Source organism: Danio rerio, chromosome 1 (genome assembly GCF_049306965.1).
Source record: "Danio rerio strain Tuebingen ecotype United States chromosome 1, GRCz12tu, whole genome shotgun sequence".
NCBI lineage: Eukaryota > Metazoa > Chordata > Actinopteri > Cypriniformes > Danionidae > Danio > Danio rerio.
This window is the reverse complement of record NC_133176.1, coordinates 16,341,089-16,364,222: the sequence shown is the minus strand read 5'-3', so window position 1 is coordinate 16,364,222 and position 23,134 is coordinate 16,341,089. Positions and strand designations below refer to the sequence as shown.

Genomic DNA, 23,134 nt, shown 5'->3' with positions numbered 1-23,134 from the left:
TCAATCTCTCTTTTTTTGTATGTTGTAGTGCTGTATTTATACCATAGGCTGGTAATGATTCTGGCAATGTTTGCTTTGGCTTTTTCAGGGTTTTTTATAGTGGTATTCCGATTGCAACAGATAAATACTGGGAAATGTCTCTTGACTGATGGCATTTCATGCCGTTCAGCCTTATAATCTTAAAATGTGAGTAAAATCGCCTGTTTTGTCATCACTTTAGATACTATGCTAGAGAATCATTCAAATACTAGCTCTAAAGTGATGTTGGTGATTTAGTAACAGCTTCTGCTGTTCTGACATCAGCTGCAGATGTAAAGGAGTGGCGGAAGAAAGTAGTTCCTCATCCAAAAGAATTTTTAGACTCTCATGATTCTCATGATTACATGATTATGCCATCAAACTGTTGTATAAATGCAATATTACAATCGCAGCAGTGCAATAAGGTTGTATATCTTCAATATACAAACTTATCGCACTGCTACTCTTCCATTGCATTTACTCTTCCATTGCTCTTATACATTACTGTTATTTGAATCTAGATTATATAAATTTACATTTCCACAATTGATTAATATTCAGTTTGTTTGTTATATTACTAAATAATCACAATGCATATAGAATGGTGTATATTTAGGAAACTATTGCTTTTATTTAGCAAAAATTGTCAAATTTTTCAACATTTCCAGTTTTGGAAAAAATCATAATCGCGATTATTTTGGTCATAATTGTAATCATGATTATTCAAAACGATTATCAGTTGAAGTCAAAATTATTAGCGCTCCTAAGAATTTTTTTTTTTTTATAAATATTTCCTAAATTATGTTTAACAGAGCAAGGAATTTTAACAGTATTTCCTCTAATATTTTTTTCTTCTGGAGAAAGTCTTATTTGTTTTATTTTAGCTAGAATAAAAGCAGGTTTAAATATTTTGAAACCCATTTTAAGGTCAATATTATTAGCCCCCTTAAGCAATATATTTTTTGATTGTCTGCAGAAAAAACTACTGTTATACAATGACTTTCCTAATTACTCTAATTAAGCCTTTGAATTGCTTTTTAATCTGAATGCTTATATTTTGAAAAATATCTAGTCAAATATTATGTACTGTCATCATAGCAAAGATTAAAAAAAAAATCAGTAATTAGAAATAAGATATCAAAACTATTATGTTCAGAAATAAGTAAAAAAAAAAAAAAAAAAACTTATTTTCATAAAACCGAAATTGGGGAGGCTAATAATTCTGACTTCAACTGTATACATACAGTTATTTTCCACCCTGCAAAGGAAAGAGAAATAAATACAATAAAATAAAAACATGAAACAAACTGTGCTTTAAGCATCTTCACCCTAAATAAAACACTTTAGCTACAAAAATCCTTCAGTCAAAAGCAGTAAGGGATTTTCTCGTTTTTTGATTAATAATCATAAAAACAGGCGGCAGCAGAAATATTTTGCACGGTCACTTTAATGGTTTCTCTTTCATGTGTCTTTTGATTCTCAACTCGTTTGTTTATTACACAAATGAGGGTTAATTTAAATAATCACTAAACACCTCGTTTTGACACCTAATTGACCATTAAAGTGTTCACGTTAAGATGACTTTAGATGTCTGTGCTCTGCCTCTGCTCGTCTCAGTGTGCGAATGAGACTAAATGCTGACCACATGCTTCTGACTGTGTGTGTGTGCGTGTTTCACGCTTTTAAGAGTAACAAATAAGTACAACTGTAAAGGGGGCGGTACATGATGCAATAATCTTTATCTCGATTAATGGTTTTTCATAATCGTTAGAAGCCAAAATCGAAATCGGATTTTCGATTAATTGCACAGCCCTAGTTTCCAGTAAAGACATTTGCATTGTCACCTGAGATTTTTAGCTTATGAACCTTTTCACTCATTAAAGAATTACACATTTTTATATGCAACACAATCTCTTATTAATTAATGTCATTTTCTTTTTTAAAGAAAATAACATTGTCAATATAACAGTTTGAATGCGTACATAGTGACAAGATACTTGTGTGAAGTATTTCAAATCAGTCACTTTGACAGGACGTCAGCTCACTAACTTTCAGAAGAGACCTCCTTGTTCTATACGTGCATGCATTTCATAAAATTTGAAAGTGTGAAACATTTGAAGGAACTGCTGATGATGCAACTGAAACTGCTTTCCTGCATCAAAAGGATCAGATCTGATCTCTATCGGCTGCATCCTGCCTATCTGTCAGTCATCGGGGACATCCAGAACGAGCTCACTTCACATTCATCAGCACACTCTTTTTGTCCATCTGTTGTCTCTTTGCCTGACTCACTTTATATACGGCACCCCCTATTGTTCAGTCGTGTCACCTTCAGTTGGAAAACGCTAAACCAGATTTTGCCTTGAGCACAACTTGTGCTGACGCGTAAATGCAGCCTCAACCCAGTTCCTAAAAGAACCGCTGTGCTTCAGGGACAAAGCGTCACAGCACTTTTATCTGTAAACTGTAGGTGTTTCTAACTACTCTGACAATCTATGGACATTAACAATCTGGGTTACCGCAATTTTAGATATCAAACAGCCAAAAAACAAGTCTAGTATGAACTGTGGCACAGTGGGCAGTGCACATGCTCACAATGCTTAACAGTTGTTGTGCTTGCAGGGATGCAGGTTTGAATCTGGCTTGTGTCACATCCTGTTCCCATTTTTTTGTCATGGCTGCTTTGCTTTCTGAATAATAAATACTGAAAGGCCATTAAATAATATTTTTAAAATGATAATAGTGACATAATAAAAACATCCCAGCCACCCAAGGCACTTTACAATGATAAAATATTGAACTTGCATTGTAATAGTCATTTCTTTTTTTCTAGTATCATACAACAAAGAGCTGAGTTAAAGGTACCCATATATCAAAGCACAATACGGCTTTTCAGGCTCATGCATATTTGTGTATGGCATCTCTAGAAATGTGCTTTACAATTCCCATGCGCTAAGGGGGAAAACAAAGCAAGCACAAACAAGTTCCTTTTTTTATCTGATTCAATTGTCACAGTGTCAAAGCTAGTGCAACACTATATAAACGGACAGAGCTGGGAGCTTGTCTTTTAACATATAGTTCAGTCATAGATTTTTATTATTTACTCTCCTTCATTCCATTTCAAATATGTTTGACTTACTTCCATGAACAATAAAAGCAGTAAATTTCTAAGCAAACGCATCTGTCAACACAAGCCTCAGGGTGGCAGATTACTTGTGAATTATGACTTAAATGCTGTCCAGCACCCCACATAATGTTATCATAACAGCTTTGAGATTTATCGACTACACTACATCTCAGACCTACAGCTTTGACCCACAAACACATTTTGAGTTTAATGCCCTGGATGAAAAAGGAAACGCTCAGCTTCCTAATGATATAATTATTATCTTTTGCTGAGGTCAAATAATGAGTATGTGATCTCCAGAGAATAATAGCAGAGTTTAAATGGTGACTGTCGAAAGAAACTGATTCAGGAAAATAGACTCTAAAGATTGCAAAACATGCAGAATAAGGTTTTTAATTACATTTAATTATTTTCCAAATAATATTATAAAAAGAATAGTTGTCTAATGCAAACCAAACACGTTAATTTGATCAAAGATGAAAAAAAAGTAAATAAATTGTTTCTATGTTAAGATTTTTACTATTTTATTATTTTTAATTTTTTTTACTGTATAAAATATAATTTTAAAATAATTGTATTTATAAAACATAATATATATTCAGTAACATAGTAACATAGTCAGCGTGGTCAGAAATCATAATATCATTGATGATGGACAGATGAATGGATGATACTGTTTAATGGTGGATGGAAGGATGAATAGATTCATTCATTCATTTTCTTTTTGGTTTAGTCCCTTTAGTAATCTGGGGTCGCCACAGCAGAATGAACCGCCAACTTATCTAGCATATGTTTCATGCAGTGGATGCCCTTCCAGCTGCAACCCATCAGTGGGAAACAACCACGCACACTCATTCAGACAAACACTATGGACAATTTAGCTAACCCAATTCACCTATACCACATGGCTTTGGACTTGAGAGGGAAACCAGAGCACCCGGAAAAAAACCCACACGAACACAAGGGGAACATGCAAACTCCACATAGAAATGCCAAATGACCCAGCCGAGGCTTGAATCAGCGACCTTCTTGCTGTGAGGCGACAGCACTACCTACTGCGCCACCACATCGCCGGATGAATAGATGAGATTGTTTAATGATGATGGACGAATGGATTGATGGATGGGATTGTTTAACGGTGGATGGGTGGATGGATGGATAGATGAATGGATGGATAGGATTGTTCAAATATGGATGGATGGTTGGATGGATGGATGGGATTGTTTAACGATGGATGGACGGATGGATGGATGGATGGATGGATGGATGGATGGATGGATGGATGGATGGGATTGTTTAATGATGAAAGGATGGATGGATGAGATTGTTAAATGATTATAGAGGAGATTGTTTAATGATGGATGGACGGATGGATGAGATTATTTAATGATGGTTGGATGGAAGGATGGATGGATAAATGGATTGTTTAATGATGGATTAAGGATGAGATTGTTTAATGATGATGGATTGATGACATTGTTTAATAATAAATGGATGTATAAACAAATGAATGGATGGATGACACTCATTCATTCAATCATTTTCTTTTTGGCTTAGTCCCTTTAATAATCCGGCGTCGCCACAGCGGCATGAACTCCCAACTTATTCAGCAAGTTTTTACGCAGTGGATGCCCTTCCAGCCGCAACCCATCAGTGGGAAACAACCACGCACACTCATTCACACAAACACTACGGACAATCGGACAATTTAGCTTACCCAATTCACCTATACCACATGTCTTTGGGCTTGAGAGGTAAACCAGAGCACCCTGAAAAAACCCACACGAATGCAAGGGGAACATGGAAACTCCACACACAAATGCCAAATGACCCAGCCGAGGCTTGAATCGGTGACCCTCTTGTTGTGAGCCAACAGCATTACCTACTGCGCCACCACATCGCCGGAAGAATAGATGAGATTCTTTAATGATGATGGACGGATGGATGAATGGATTGATGGATGGGATTGTTTAACTGTAGATGGATGGATGGGACTGTTTAATTATGATGGATGGATGGATGGATGGATGGATGGATGGATGGATGGATGGATGGATGGATGGATGGATGGATGGATGGATGGATGGATGGGATTGTTTAATTATGATGGATGGATGGATGGATGGATGGATGGATGGATGGATGGATGGATGGATGGATGGGATTGTTCATTTATGGATGGATGGATGGATGGATGGATGGATGGATGGATGGATGGATGGATGAGATTGTTCAATGATGGATGGATGGATGGATGGATGGATGGATGGATGGATGGATGGATGGATGGATGGATGGATGGATGGATGGATGGATGGATGGATGGATGGAAGGATGGATGGATGGATGGGATTGTTTAATGATGAAAGGATGGATGGATGAGATTGTTAAATGATGATAGATGAGATTGTTTAATGATGGATGGATGGATGGATGGAAGGAAGGATGGATGGATGGATGGATAAATGTATTGTTTAATGATGGATTAAGGATGAGATTGCTTAATGATGATGGATGGATGACATTGTTTAATAATAAATGGATGTATAAACAAATGAATGGATGGATGACACTATTTAATTATTATTGTGGCTGGATGTATGGATGGATGATAGATGAAGTTAATGGATTAGATGTAATGGATGTCCTACAAAGTTTAACTTTAAACTGGCTCACACAAAAATGGATGACTGGACGAATCTGGAAGTTTCTAGAGCTGTATGCACAAGCTTGTTGCCTTGCTGGCAGACAATGACTGCAGGCAGGTCTTCCTACTGTACACTCCTCCTAAACAATCTAGGAATTATCACAGAGGTCATAAAAAAGCACCACACACACTCACACCTCCGCACATCTCCCTGTGTTATAACCTATTATTCACAGAGAGGGGGATCTCTCGAAAGAAAATGAACAGAATGTGCCCATTACTAAAACACTAACAAGCCACTAACCATCCAACGTGACACACATCAAAATGGAGGCCTTGAAAAGTTTATGTGTGTGTGTGTGTGTGTGTGTGTGTGTGTGTGTGTGTGTGTGTGTGTGTGTGTGTGTGTGTGTGTGTGTGTGTGTGTGTGTGTGTTTGTTCAAGTGCTGAACATGCCTTGTGGGCATAAGCAGATTGGAGAAAATGAGTTGATATAGAGGGAATTGGTGGAGGAGTGGAGACTGAAGTTCTACATGTAAGTTACAGTAAGACATTGATTTCTGATGTATGATGAAAAACAAGAGCATCTCAGAAAAAGGATGTGTAGGTACTGAAGCCTTCCCTCAGACCAGCAGTCTAGAAATAAAACCACGTGTCATTTTGCCAATATGAAATCACCACATCAGTCCAGCCATTTGCTTTGCACATATATGAACATATACAATCATTAAGATTTAGAAACTAGCACCCACAACATTCCCACACTTCCCTTCATCCAAATATGCGTACTTCATGCTCCACAGAATACAAAAAGCAGTAAATCAAACAAGCAGTGCTCAGTATTCATGATACAGTAAGCAAACAGCACCCAAGTGACCTACTGCATCTGCTGAGATTCTGAAGTCTGCAGACAGTGGACACTTGGCTTTGCCATGAGACAGCAGACCTGAAAAGTTAAAGTAAGAAATTAGTTTGACAATTTTTTCATGCATGCAATTTGGAAATCAATTGGCTGATGAGCAGAGGTGGGTAGTAATGAATTACATTTACTTTGTTATATATACTTGAGTAACATTGTTGGGTAACGTGTACTTTTTGAGAACATTTAAAAATGTGCACTTTTACTCAAGTGAAATATTAGAGAAAAATCATTACTCTTACTTAGCTAGATTAATGGCCGAAAGTCTGGAGAAAGTCTTATTTGTTTTATGTCATCTAGAATAAAAGCATTTTTTCATTTTTTTAAAAACAGTTTTAATGTTAAAATTAAACAGCTCCTTTAAGCTATATATGTTTTCAATGGTCAACAGAACAAACCATCGTTATACAGTAACTTGCCTAATTACCCTAACCTCAGTGGCATAGCGGACGGGCAGGCAGGGCACGCACCGCGGGGGGGGCCCGCGTGATTAGGGGCCACACGTCGTCGCGATTTTCAATAATTGAAAATCCGGCAACCGCAATAATCAAACTCTAGGGAACAACTGTGGTAGGAACCAAACTTCACAGGTCTGTGTTCTCTGAACTCCTCTCAAGCGGTGGACTACTTCATTCTGATTGCTTGCCGCCGAACCGCGTCATAGCTCATACCATAAAGTTGACTTGATTTCAACTCTCCTCAACGCCCACACAGGAAAAGAAGCGCCGCGCTGTTCCTTTGCCGCCAGTTCTCATTAAAACTAAACTTTGGCTACTTTGACGCTCTCGCCGCTTTCGGTTTGTGATCACTCTTCAGCTTGTGAAGGCTTCCCGCGTTGTCGCTCCACCCCGCCCCCTTTCCCGCTGCTCAGTTTGTGATTGCTCCTCAGTATGTGATTGATCCTCAGCTTGTGAAGGCTTCCCCGCATTATCGCTCCACCCCGCCCCCTTTCCCGCTACTCAGTTTGTGAAGGCTTCCCCACGTTGTCGCTCCACCCCGCCCCCTTTCCCGCTCCTCAGTTTGTGATCACTCCACAGATTGAGATCGATCCTCAGCTTGTGAAGGCTTCCCCGAGTTGTCGCTCCACCCCGCCCACTTTCCCGCTCCTCAGTTTGTGATCACTCCACAGATTGGGATCGATCCTTAGCTTGTGAAGGCTTCCCCGAGTTGTCGCTCCACCCCGCCCACTTTCCCGCTCCTCAGTTTGTGAAGGCTTCCCCACGTTGTCGCTCCACCCCGCCCCCTTTCCCGCTCCTCAGTTTGTGATCGTTCCTTAGTTTGTGATCGATCCTCAGTTTGTGAAGGCTTCCTCGTGTTGTCGCCCCCTCCCCCACCCCCACTCCCTCAACTGGGGGCCCCGTCCATGATCCCTGCAGGGGGGCCTACGCATTTTGCACTACGCCACTGCCTAACCTGCCTAGTTAACCCTATTAACCTAGCCTTTAAATGTCATGAATGACAGCTCCAACCTAAAAAAACATGTAGTGGTGTCAATATTATCCCAATTCAAACCTTATTAATCTATAACTAAAGAAACTGCTGTTTAATGGAATAACCGATTAGCCCAGCACATATTAGTCATTCAACTGTGTTTAAATAACTTTTAGGACTGTTACTTTTACTGGTCACACTTTACAATAAGGTTCATTAGTTAATGTTAATTAATGCATTTACTAACATGAACAAACAATGAACAATACATCTACTACTGTATTTGTTTATGTTAGTTAACGTTAGCTAATGAAAATACAGTAGTTCATTGTTAGTTCATGTTAACTCATGGTGCATTAACTAATGTTAACAAGCATGGACTTGGATGTTAATAATGCATTAGTAAATGTTCAATTATGATTAATAAATGCTGTACATGTGTTGTTCATGATTAGTTCATGTTAGTAAATGCATTAACTAATGAACCTTATTGTAAAGTGTTACCCGTTCAAAACATTTCAGCAAGTGCGTGTACTTTTACTGGAGTATAGATCTTGGATACTCTACCCACCTCTGCTAATGAGTGACATTTAAATGTTAATGCATCGTGATGTATTGTGCACTTTGGTAAAAGAGGTAATACCACACTTTTGAGCAAGGAACCATGCAGAGGTGAGCCTTTATTAATTAATAATATGACACCAATTTAAAATTTGACTGAACATGAATAAAAGCTGCTGGGACTGCTTTTCATTTCCCTTGAAAACTGAGTTGTACATGTAAAGGTAAGCTTTTGGAGTTCTGCAAAAATGTCAGTTTTATTTTATTTTTTAGTTCTTCTCATAAAACTGTGTAGAAGCAAAAAAAGGTATACTACTTCGTCCAAGAATGCAGTTGAGCTGTGCACCTATACACAGAACATATATCAATAAGCATGTTCAAAATTCAGCACATCACCTGAAAGTATAGGGAGTCCATTGAAGACAGTGAATAAGAATTCCAAACACGTCATTTAGAAATTGATTTTGAAAGCGAGTGAGTGAGTGCAGACCAATGCGGCACTAGCCGGCTGAAAGACTTCAGTAGGCAACAGCCAATTAAGGCAAATTATTAAAGACAACAAAGGACTGTTTTAATCTCACACTATGCTTTTCAGATAAGTAATTGATACTGAATAATCACAAAAGTGAAAAAAGAACACACTCATGCAGCAACTAAAAAGCATCTATAAAATTACACGGTTGCATGGTGAAATTTAATTAAGATATTTGATTTTTCAAATAAAGCAACACATCTGGCCATTAACGTATCACCATAAAAACACCCGTGTGCCTGCAGGCAGGTGTGACATAGTCGTTTGTTGGAAAAAGACCAGTCATGGCTTGCAATGTTTCTTATTTTAATTTTTCTCTTTATCAACAGCAACAGTTTAATCTTTAGATAAAAGGGTGAAGAAATGTGTTCTTTTAATCTAATTACGTGAAACAAAAAAAAGTTTCTATATGCAAGAATGGGTTATCTGTAGAAAACAAAATGTAGAGATATTTCAGAAGTTGTAGATGAAAATAATTTAAATTGTGCTAGTTAGTTTTGTAAATCCTTCACTAATTGAAATTTCTCAGAAATTGTAATTTACTTAGTAGTTTTAAAAATGTGTACTTTTACTTTCCCTCAGGTACATTTTTAGTGCAGTATCCATATTTTACTCTACTCCTTTTCTTCAACCTGCAGTCACTACTTTATTTTTTTCTTGTTTATGGGGATTAGAAAAATCAGTCCTGTGATTCCTGAAATCACACATAGAAGGAAAATCACCTCATAATGAACTACCTCAAGACATGTCCGCTTTATAATTGCAGCAAATGCTTGTTTGGAAGCATTAAAAATGTCCAAGAAGATGTCCAAAATCTTTACACGCAGAGACTGTTTAAATGCCTGATGAGAAGATCACAAATGTTTACAGTATGATGACCAAAATGGCCCTTAACACCCAGCAGGTACAAGACGTCAACATGACATCAGATTGACGTTGTACTCTAACATCATGGGGACATTGCATTTTGTTTGGAAATGAAAATCGGGTTGATGTAAGAACTCAAAATCAGACCAATGTCAACGTCCAACCTAAAACCAGCCAAATACCAACGTCTAATGATGTTACAGCATGACGTTGTGTGGACATTACCACTATGACGTCTATAAGATTTTGGGTTTTGGTTGCCATACCTGACAAATACATACAATTATTTGACATCAATATGACATTGGTTTAAGATGGTGGCTCAACGTTGGATTTTGGTCACTTACTAACAACCTAAAATCGACCAGATATCAACATCATTTGACATCATTATTGGACGTCAAAATAACGTTGTCCTTAAACGCCGGTTAGCCATTAAATTTTTGTCACCTGACATCACAACCTAAATATAACCTAATATTAACATCATATGATGTTGTGTACCCGCTGGGCAGCAACTAAATGCTCTACAGAATGTTAAGTTTACACACACATGCACAAATGACATGTAAATGCATCAGCTTTTCACAGCGTAATACTCAGTACTCTTCGGTACTTTTGAAAGGGCTACTTTTTACTCATACTTTGATTAATATTTACAACAGATACTTTTACTCCACTTGCACTACATTTTTGGGCAAGTAATATTACTTTTACTGGAGTATGATTTTTCAGTACTCTTTCCACCACTGGATATGTGGCGGGGTGGCGCAGTAGGTAGCAATGTCGCCTCACAGCAAGAAGGTCACTGGTTCGAGCCTAACCTGGGCCAGTTGGCATTTCTGTATGGAGTGTGCATGTTCTCCCTGTGTTTGCTTGGGTTTCCTACGGGTGCTCCAGTTTCCTCACAAGCGCAAAGATATGCGCTATATGAATTAGGTAAGCTAAATTAGCTGTAGTGTGTGTGTGTGTGTGTGTGTGTGTGTGTGTGTGTGTGTGTGTGTGAATGAGAGTATATGGGTGTTTCACAGTGATGGGTTTCAGCTGGAAGGCCATTCACTGCATGAAACATATGCTGGATAAGTTGGCAGTTAATTCTGCTGTGGCAACCCCAGATTAATAAAGGTACTAAGCCAGAAAGAAAATGAATGATTGAATGAGTGAATTTTGCTAAATGATTTCAGATATTTCGCAGTCCACAAAAGTCACAGATCAAAACACAACACTAGGTTGAAATGTGCAAAAGCTAGACTCCTATACACAAGAGCAGTTTGGCTCCGAAAAACTCATGAATTTCACCTCAGCTGTGGTATTGGGGATGGTAGAGAGCTGGTTACCTACCAGCTGGTAAGCTCCCCTTACTTACAGTATCTGCCAGTGCCAAGTCTCTAACCGGCAACCTTTTGGCCACAGCTGCCAATGTCCTTAAAGGGACACTACACTTTTTTTGGCAATGAGCTCATTTTAGTCACCTGAGGCTAAACAGTTTCATTAAAAAAAAAACGTTTACATTTAAAAATCAGTTCAGCAGTTCTCTGCATAGCTAAGCATAAACAATTGAATCAAATCAGTCTTACTCAAAAATGACGCAAAAAAAGTGTTATGTTAAATTTGTATGTAAAGCTCGACTTTTCTGTAGTTACAACATGTACTATTAAGACGGAAAATGAAACGTTGCTATTTTTTAGGCTGATATGGTTAGGAACTATGCTCTCATTCCAGCATAATAATCAAGGAAGACTGCTGCAGTACCATGGCCGCGGCAGGCGCAATGATATTACACAGCACCTGAAAATAATCCTCAGCTACTGTAGGTAACTAGGTCATTGCCATTGTGTGTATTATAATTTTTGAGTGAGATGCTAATGGTACAATCCAATTCAATGATTTATGCTAAGCTAGGCTAAAAGTGCTCCATCAAACCCAAAAATCAGCAGAATGGATTCAAACACAACTGTTTAAGTCAAGGGTGGCTGACTGTAAAGTAAGCCTATTTCCAAAAAATGTTTCTTTAAGTGTGAAAACCATAGTAATGATTGACTCCAGTTGCTTTTTTTTTTTGCACTCCAAGCACTTTGCATATTTGGAGGGGAGATCTCCTCAAGCACCTCAGTATGCAGCATTCACCTGGATGATAAAATGGCAGCCACAGTGTGCCAGAACGCCCACCATACACCAGCTTATTGGTGGAAAGGTGAGAGAGCGATGAAGCCAATCAGTAGATATGGGACAGAGGCCAGTGGGTAAGCTTGGCCAGAATTCCAGGGTCACACCCCTACAGCTTTCGAAAGACATCCTGGGATTTTTATGAAAATGGAGTAAGGACACACACACACACACATCCGCACAGTTTAATTACAATATAATATCTGTTAGCCAAAAACATTTTTGCTGTTTCATTAATTGTTTTCCCCTATACACACACAGAGAGAGATAGAGACATAAGCAAAGCTGTGCATGTTCTCAAGGGGAAGTGAGTACACTGTTATTCACACTAAACTCTGACAGAAAGAACACTTGCCAGGCAGCAGGAGGGGACTCTGGGTAAAGTGATTGTAGAGAGATAGAAAATGCTACTGGACTTTAAATATTCATGAGTTCACCTTAAACAAACAGAAGCAGAGAGAAAAAAACACTATTCCTGAAGGTCTGTTCCTCTTTCACCACTCCCTTATTTCACATTTTCTTTTTTTTCCCTCTCCATTTTCACTCATTCATGCATCCTGCCTAGCCAAGTGTTATAAATATGGACTTGTGTACCAATACATAAACCATGGATGAGCAAAAATACATTGAAATGCATTTTAAAATAAAATATCAAATACGTCAAGTGTCTCATAAACTACAAAATACAGCAGCCATAAATGTATCAATATAAAATATACTGTATTTTTGTAGGATGATGCAGTGGCGCAGTAGGTAGTGCTGTCACCTCACAGCAAGTCAGTTGGCATTTCTGTGTGGAGTTTGCATGGAACCTGCGTTCATGTAAGTTTCCTCCGGGTGCTCCGGTTTCACCTACAAGTCCAAAGACATGCGGTACAGGTGATTTGGGTAGGCTAAATTGTCTGTAGTTTATGAGTGTGAATGAGTGTGTATTGATGTTTCCCAGAGATGGGTTGCAGCAGGAAGGGCATCCGCTGCATAAAACATATGCTGGATAAGTTGGCGGTTTATTCCGCTGTGGCGACCCCAGATTAATAAAGGGACTAGGCCGAAAAGAAAATGAATGAATGAATGAATGAATGAATGTATTTTTGTATTTTAAAATACTACAAAATACTTTTAAAAAGGAGCATAGAATTTCGTCACAAACCTTCCATTAATAGTCTATCGTATCAATGCCCAAATTGAATTCGGGAAGTAAACAATGTTTGATAGCAGCAACTTTACTCTTGCACTTTGTTCACGTATAGGGTGAAGCTGTGGCCTAATGGTTGATGAGTTGGACTTTTAAGCCAAAGTTAATTTGTTTCTCTTTTAAGTTAGAAATTACAATCTATCCATTATTTGTACAGTATACTCATTCTCTTAAGATTCTTTTAGTTCTTTTTTAACCTGAGAGAGTCTCAGATTACCCTCTTAAAAACATCAGTGTACCATATTTAGGTATTTTGTATTTCTAGGGGTACTCTGCAGTTCTGCCTGCAGCACTGAGCTTGATCATGTTCAGAAGCTTCTTATCTTGTTCTTCAGGACTGATATTTTATCCATCTCATACGTACACCACAGCCATTCTATATATATGTGGTCTTAGCATTGCTCGGTATACTATTTTTAATGACTGTTTGTTACTTCCGTTAAACATAATTTCCATCCATACTGTAATCATTTACCTCCTTCCTACACTCTTAAAAAATAAAAGTACGTAAGCTTTCACTGGGGTGGTACCTTTCAAAAAGGTACACATTTGTACTTAAAGGGTAAATACTGGTCCCTTAAAAGTATTTATTAGTACCTAATAACTTTAAGAGAAACACTTTTGTAATATTTAGCTACTAATATGTACCCTTGAGGTGTTAATATGGACCTTTTAGGTACAAATTTATACCTTTTAAAAAGATACCACCGTAGTGACATCTCGCGTACCTTTATTTATAAGAGTGTAAAAATAAATACATTTACTGTTCTGATCTCAAGCTTAGGAAAATAACTGCAAAAGCACTAATCAGAGGCCTCATTTTCAAGATGTCATTGTGTACTGTAGACCTCTTGCAAAGTATTTTACAGTATTATGAAACTACAAAAATACAAGAAACTAAAGTATTTTAATACCAAATAAAGCCATTTTTATATAATATGTTGTATTTGAAATATGCATTTGAAATACATGCATCATAAATACTGCCTATCCCTAACATAAACTACTATAGATACTTATAATGGAAATCAAATAAACCACAGAGATAATTATACTATGACTGAAATTCTGATGATCTAAGACATATTTAATTCAGCAAAAGCTCTGAAAACAAAATGATTAAGTTGTATCCTGTCAAAAACATACGGCTCACAACATTTCCTGTTTTACAACCAGGACACATAGAGGTATAATCAGCGAAATCCACCTGACTGCAACTCCTACACAACATATGGAGTGTATTTCCATTACACCTAATAATACCTAACAAGCGTAATGTGTTGTCATTTGATAACTTAAGACGAGCTAAAAGTGTCCTGGCATTAACAGCACGACCAAAAATATCTGTGAATTCTCTACAGATGTCATTAAGGCGATGTGATTCGTCAACATTAATTAGCTGAATAAAATGTCTTGTCTGGGTTTTTGGTGTGGATGTGACACAAGCTGTATTTTCTCCACCCACTTTCTTCAGCCTATCAGTTGCTGCATGTTGTGTGGGTGAATTGCGTGGAGTGTGCTGATGTGTGTGTTTTTGAGCTGTATGCGTCTCTATGACATTTTAATTCAGTGGTTCTCAAAGTGTGAGACCCCAGGGTGGTACGGTATTATACTGTTTACGCTAGAGACTGCAGAAGTATACAAATCTTGTCCTTTTCTGCACATTCCAAACTGGCATATTAAAAAGACACAACTGGGGACCGATAATGTTTGAGTCCAGTTCTAGTATCATGTGGATTCACTAAACCAATAAAGGGACGAAAATATTAACTGAATAAAAAGCTGGCAATGTTATTGGCAAATAACAACTTAATTTCAGTCTTTTCTTCAGACAAAAGTAGCATCAATGTGTACCATGATATTGTGCAAAGAGAAAAAGGAGTCATTTTGCAATTGCACACATAATAATTGTATTCTCATCTATTCACTTTTTGTGTTCTCATCCATTCAAAATATCACACAGTTTTAGAAAAGCAAGAGATGAAACTGTTTAAATATTGGAGGCATTTGTGGGTGTTATATTTCTTCTGCGAATCTATTTTTGTTTTTATGAAAGCAAACAATGAATACCAAATTTATAGGTTTTTTTTATTACTTTAAAAGAAAAAGTGTCCATATCTAGTGCTGAAATAAAATAAAATGTTGTCAAATGTTAATTTTTCATTTGTTACTTTAAACAGTAGCATCCATTAAATTGAAAAGCTTTTTTATTATTATTTATTTTGTAATCAACATTTTTAAGTAGCAGGATTTGCTACAAATGTAGATATTCAGAAAGTACATTGGAAAACAGAAAATCTTTATTTTCAAAGGCACACTGACAAACTTCCTAAAAACAGTATTATTTTCCATACTCTTTAAATACTAAACCAAAACACCTTTTATTTGTATGTAATATGCAATAGCCAGTTACATGTGCACTGATTAATTTCCTGCTCTGTTGCTAGTATTGTTTTTTTCATTTTTATTATTAAAGTGTTCTCTGATTACATTAATCTATGGATGTATTTGTTTTTAAAGGTTAAATTTTAGAATCAAAACATACTGCAAGATTCGATTTAGTGACTTGTTGTCACTAAAATGCAGTATATGTAGTATGCACACAATGTACTCTCAGCTCAAAAAAAGTTTACTGAATTGTTTTTTGCATTATTTATTTTGCTCTCACGGTGTCAACACTGAACCATGACTTAAAAAAAGTCAAAAATATATATAAATGAATAAAAACAAACTAGGGCTGCATGAATAATCAAAGGTGGTGGTAGTGCACATTTGTCAGTAAAGCCAGCTCTAACAGAGCTGCACAATTAATCGAAATAAGATCCCAATCTCGGTTTGACTGCAGAGACCAGAGATGACCAAACTTATTCCTGGAAGTCTGGTGTCCTGCAGACTTTAGCTACAACCCTAATTAAACACACCTGAACAAGCTAATCATGGTCTTACTAGGAATACTTGATGCACCCAGGCAGGTGTATTGAGGCAAAATGGATCTAAACCCTGGAGGGGCACCGGCCCTCTAGGAACAAGACTGGTGACCCCTGGCCAAGACGATCTTGATCCAGCATTTCTACGATTCTGTCAATCATATTTTCAAGTTCAGGAAAAAAGAAAGGGTGGCTGCACAAGTCTTCACATTGTTTTACAAATATTGCTCAGCAACATCACCTCCGAATGGTGATTAAAAGTGTCACATTTTGCATTTATAAGGTATGGTTCACCCAAAAATGTAATTTCTGTCTTCATGTAATGATGAATTAGCGGCCATGACATCACATGTGACGTTAGCTGACAATGAGCAGTTACCACAAAAAAGGAGGGTGCGCACCTGTGAATGAAGTCTACTTTAGTGAACAGAACTTTCATAGGCTGTGAATAACAAGTAATAAAGTTGCAAATAACATTCAGTTTGTGGCACAGAGCAATAGTTTGGTAGCCGCACGGAAGTATGAATTGCACTTAGCAGTGAAAATTAAACCGAAAGCATGCACATCATTTAAATAATCATATCGCAATTTAGAGTAATAATTGAGACAAGCATTTAATGTTTTTCTTTCATAGCGAACAGTGTTGTTCATGAATAAATGTTTAACAGTGTCAGTATAACTACTCTAGCCTTTATAATGTTGAACATAAAGCAAGAGGGAATCTGATAATGACAAATATTTCACTTTACCAATAGAAAAAAAAGGAGTAATAATGTTGTCAAAAACAGATTGCAAGCATACGTCTCAAACAATAATTCAACATCAAAACTATGAATAGTTGTACTCTGATGTCATCATTTTACTGTGCATTAATGACCAGGGGCCTCATGTACGAAGACTTGCGTGGAAATCTTACTAAAACATTGCGTACGCACAAAGCTGTAAATGTGCATATGCAGAAAAAAATTCAGATGTATGAAACACTGCGTACGCCGAATCTCACGAATATTCTTTTGTACATCCGAATGAACGTGAAACTGAGCGCAACATGCACGAGCACAAAACCCCTCCCTGCCTCCTCCCCCGTATGAATATGCTAATGACTATGCTAATGGAAAACCCAACGAAAAAGCAATGGCAAAATCAAGCAAAAAGAGAAACTTTGAACAGAATGTGAAATGGAGGTGCTGCTTTCGGAGGTAGACCGGAGAAAATCGGTGTTATTTGCAAGTTTGTTCTCCGGAATTAACAACAAAAGAAAAAAAATAGAGTGGGAGAGTTTAGCTGATGCGGTCAACACAGTTGGGTCTGAACATCGCACTGAGTGCATTAAAAATAGAAATAGTGTGGTTTATATCTGTAAAATGTTGCAGTACCCTTAGCAGTCTCAGTGGCGCTACTCGTAAGATGCACGTGATCATGTATTGACACGTTAGAGTATAAACTCGGCTCGAATCCAGCGTCTGATGAACTCTTTCTTCTTTATTTCCCGCTACATATCAGATTTTGCCCACTATTTATCACGAGAAAGACAAGTATGAATCATCAATAAGTTTGTGCATCATATTTTATTTGCACATTTATTGAATAGAAATGTTTCTGATTCACGCATGCAAGTTCATCTTCAGATAGTGTCTTTATAGCAATGTGCGTGCAGTAGATAGCTCAGATTACATTGGGAAAACAGGCGACCGCTGCAAATTGTGCTTTAATGTTTAGCTGGTCAACTGTATGGTATGGAAACCTTACATACCTACTAGATGAACCCGTCTCATACAGCTGCCATTGCAAGGCTCAGACACTTTGTAGAGAGGAATTTAACACAACTGCCTCTAGGAGTCGCCAATGGAAATAAAACAGACACGCACAAAAAATGTGCGTACGCCTGCCAGAAAGCTGCCGTGAACCTGCGCACATTCCCACGTTCAGTTCATTGTTAGTAAATCCAAACGTGAGTGATTCTGAGCGTAAAACCTGGCGTACGCAAAGTTTTTGTGCGTACGCAGCATTGATACATGAGGCCCCAGGACAAATTTCAGCATTCAAAGTCTATTCAAAATTTAGCATTTTAACCAACAGTAGACATACACATATTAATATTGTTGTTTTACCATATGTTTAAGAAACAACAATAATAATAGCCCACTCATATTAACCTTTACTTTACATCTATAGAATTGTAAGAAAATTGTGATCTTTATTTTAAGCAAAAAAAAATAATAATAAAAAATAAATAAATAAATAAATAAATTGCGATTCTCATTTTAGCCAGAATCGTGCAGCTCTACTCTGTAATCAGTATTTTACTTTAAACTCACTTCATAAATACTAGGTGATTTAAAAAGAATACCACAACTCTGAAAATCAAGAACTCTGCAAAGAAGAAAATGAAAGTTAAGCTTTGTCATCGATTTAAGGAAGCTCTGAAGTTTTATTTGGTTGCTCAACTAAAACAAGGAATAACTGCAGCTATCCAAACTGTTACGCCCAAGATGCTACAGAGAGTGTAGAATAAGTTCAAGTACGGTCATCAAGGGGGTCATATTGAACATATATCAACTTGTTTTCTACTGAAAAAACACCTAAAGTACTCTTCACATTGATTAAATACCCAAGATTCCATCATGTTTCTTTGACTAAATACAGATTTTTAAAGTTGTGGTATTTTTTTGAATAACCCTGTATAATCGAGTGTTTAAAGGGCCATGACACCTCCCACTTTCGGTTCAGGTCCACCTCGAAATTTTTTCAAAAGATGCATCATAGGGGGGGTGTGGCCAGCAGAGGAGGGGAGAAGGAGGGGAGCGAACAAATGTTGTCAGTCAGTTTACAAAATAAGACACAAACCATAAGGAGACCCATGATTTTATAGTTTACAAAGTTAAAATACAAAGAAATAAACAGTAATTTAATGCCCTGCTACATTTGTAATTTTATTTACACATTACCACGATTTATATCATTAGAAAGATAATCGTGTTCATATAAACACTATAAATGAGGACTTTCCCGTCAATCCCTGGGTCTGAATGCAGACTCAGTGCAGCAGCTCTCTTGTCCTGTCTATTTTAACCATTAGCCCTGCTGGTAATCTGGAGGATTTAGGCAAACACAGCAGCACGGCGATGTGTCTAAATGTGAACAAACTCCTGATAAAAGTCAATGTCCGCCATTCTCTAATTCTCGTACTGCTCTCCAGACAAAAATGCTAGCAGCACACACACAACTTTGCTGTATCGGCACTAACAAGATCGCGGGGAAAAACATGCAACAAACTCTGTGGATCATGGAAACAAACACATACAACCCTTCATGAACTGCTAAATAATGTGCCGTGGGTCCATGGACGTGGCTCACCCAGTCATCAACGTTGGATTTCACAGCTTGGCACAGGCAGCCTGGTCTGCTTTGCCTTCGGAAAGCACGTGCTCTCATGAATTATTTAAGAAGCCTGGTCTTCTCATAGGATAAGAAAACTCCGCTATGTATAATAATGAGAAACCGACACGTCATCTTTGCACTTGCAGTTCTGCGCTACATCACAGATTTTGATCCCGCCTCAAAAATCATTTTAAACCCGGAAGCTGAAATTAGCTGACAAAAGCTCAAAATTATCCAGTTTTCTCCACAATTAAAGCTAACAGGTGCTAACATTGTCCTAACTGATGCTTAACACACACAAATCTGTTAAAATCTCAAAATAAGTACTTGAGGGCATCGTAAACATTTAAAATAAATCATTATATAAGATGATTCTATAGTCCTGTATTTATTAGTCACACACTGAATCAATGAACGCATTACATATTCTCTTTATCCAGCAACCACTATGAGGATTTCCTGGATTTCAGTGGACATTTTCTACTCATCTCACCACCGTGCTTCCCTGACAAGATGTGCATGACACTCGGTTTTTACTAAATTGCAATTTTGATTTAATTTTCATTTCTTGTGCACCCCTACAATTAATTGTTAAGCTGCGGTGACACAGCACTTTTTCCCCCATGGACTTCCAATTATACGCATGCTAATGTCTCAAACCGAAAATGCAAGCTTGTGCGACAAATTTTGAAGTTTGCTGCATTGCGAACGCATCATGTAATTGTGTAAGACCAATCAAAGATCAAAACATGACCTCTCTGGACAGAAATTTAAAATATGGACCAATCGCTTGCTTTTTTCAAATGTCTAATCATCTTGTTTATTCCTGCCCATTTTCGCAGTGCCGTATGACAGCAGAACTTTGCATGCTCAAACTCTAGTGTGACCACGGTATTAAACCCCTCTCACAATCACAACGATCACTCTAACCTGAATTCTGATAAATCCTGCACCTGCACATTATCACCGATCATCACCCGAGCAACATAAATACCCCATCATCATATGTACATCTGGCCTCGTCATATGTACAAGGGATTGCATTCTCCATACACTCAGCATTGACACATTTATCCAAGTTACTTACCTTTCGTTGTCTTCAGCGATCTCCAGTGTCTGCGTCTCTCTCCAACTGTTGGTCTTTTCTGCTTCCATGTCTGGTCTTCGTGTCTGGTTCTCTCCATTCCTGGTTCTCCGTCATCATCTAGAGCATTATACCATTCAAGTCATTATTTCATCTACAAACTGTTTCATCTTATCTGTTTACCTGCCATCCTCATCTGATAAACTGTGTTTCAAGAGTTCACACTTAGCTGATGATTGATAATAAAGCTAGTTTGGCGTGCTGTCCTGGGAGAGAGCCCTGAGCTTTTAAGATCCTCGAGCCCTGGGCCCCCTCCCGTTGCAAGGCGAGAGGGGAGTTTGAGCTCAGGTAGATCTCGATGACTCCCCCTCCTGCTTATTGTAGCTAAGTGTCAGATATGGATGTTGAGAAGGTGTTTTCAGTGTTTGGCTAAAATATTTGGATTAATTATTTAGGGTGCTTGTTTTGAACTGTGGGAGGAAACCAGAGGACCCGGGGAAAACCCACGCGATCACGGGGAGAATGAGCAAAACTCCACACAGAAATGTCAGCTGGTTTGGAAAGGAATTAAACCAGGGGCATTCTTGCTGTGAGTTTGACCCAAAGTAAGATTGGGTGGGGGGGTTTCTTCAAGACGAAGATATGAGATGAGAAAAGTCTGGTTATTTATAGTGAGTTAAGGATCGTCTGATAGGATAATCATCCATTAGCTAAAGTTGGAACAGCTGTGAACAATCATAAGCACGTGATCTTCTCAAAATTTGTTTATAAATAAACTTCACATATACTAACAAACCTTGTTTCCATTCCTTCTACGACAACAACAAACTAGTGAAGATGGCAAAAACAACAAACAGGCTCAATCCAAATGTGAAAATATAAAAAAAATGCATATGTTATGTCAAACAAGAACAAACTTTTAATTGTTTATAATTTTAGACAAAGAAGGCACACTTGACCAAGAAAATGTATAATGCACATGTATGCTAATTGTTCATACTATCAAATGGGGTATACTTTGACTACTTTAAGTGTATGTTTATATGCATTTAAAAAATGTATGGTTTTGGCATCTGAACTATTTTAAATACATTCAGAACCACGCATTTACCTTTAGCCTAACCTATACATCTAACACTGCCATATTTCGTTTTTTAAGCAAATGTAATATTTGACACGCCAGTCAACAGTTAAATTGTGAATCTAAAATGCACATAAAACCTGACTTTTTCACATAAATGCATGGCAAATAAAAGTATGAAGTTGTGTTTGTTATAAATATGCAACGGCAGGAGATCAGGCTGATGGAGCACGCGGCTTTTAATATGTGAATATGTGGGTCATGGTGGTTATGCACTTCCATAAAAGCGGATGTTTGTCTTCTAACACTTTCTTTTTTCTCTCTTCAAGACAGGCCTCTTCACAAACTGCCACGTCAACACAAAGTGTGGTAACAGAGAGAGACGTTCGCTGTCTGTTTGCATCTTTGAGCTCCGCCAACAAACCAGCACTTAGCATACTGTTGTCTTGACGGGGCACACAGATACACTGTTCGTCAGTGGTCCACCAGCCGGCCTCGACCCAGCAGCTGTGCTCTGGTGACAAGATAACAGCTGCTGCCAGGACTCACAAAGGCATGCTATAGTTAAAGCAGATCATTTCATCGATGAAAACTAGAGAATATTAGCGCAGTAAAAAACAGCTGATGGTGACGAGAAAAGAAAGTCGTAAGAGTTATAAAAAGTAAAGAAATAAACTTTTAAAACAATACAACACAGCATCACCTTTCTTATATGTGTTAAAGCTAAGGTGATATGCGACTCTTTATTTACACAAAAATCTTGCTGATGATAAGCAAACAGAATTCACAGGAATCCAGGGGGACAAGCTATTCTCAAAAAGGAAGAAACTAATGAAACAATTAAACACTATATCACCTTTGCTAAATGTGTGAATAGTTTTTATGTTAAACACATATTTGCTTGTCAACTGCTGCCTATTTTTATATAAAGGTGCATATTTCTTCATTAAAAAGTTAAGGAATCTATAGTTAATGTATGAAAATCATGTAGGCACACACTCGCATTAAAATGAGGAACCCAATCACGCCAGCAGTCTGACCTAATTAAAGCAGTTTTGATATGCTTATTTAAAAGTGCATGCCTCTAACCTACATTCTCAGCTCTAAAAACATACCTATACACAAAGTTCACTGCAGTTTCCAGCTAACATTAACACTTGAATCAGTGGAAAAAGGATCACATCTCATCACAGAAATT

At 37.7% G+C, this 23,134-nt stretch overlaps 1 long non-coding RNA gene across 2 annotated transcripts in view; it reads right to left on the bottom strand.

Annotated features, from left to right (window-relative positions):
• LOC141385534 (uncharacterized) overlaps window positions 1-23,134 on the bottom strand; it is a 172,111-nt gene that overhangs the window by 147,174 nt on the left and 1,803 nt on the right. Inside the window, exons 2-3 of one of the 2 annotated variants that reach the window (XR_012405725.1) lie at window positions 20,859-20,975; window positions 6,674-6,738 (exon numbers count right to left, since the gene is read on the bottom strand). This is a non-coding gene — a long non-coding RNA (uncharacterized lncRNA). The remainder of the gene's footprint in view (window positions 1-6,673; window positions 6,739-20,858; window positions 20,976-23,134) is intronic. The other variant, XR_012405724.1, reaches the window with a different exon arrangement.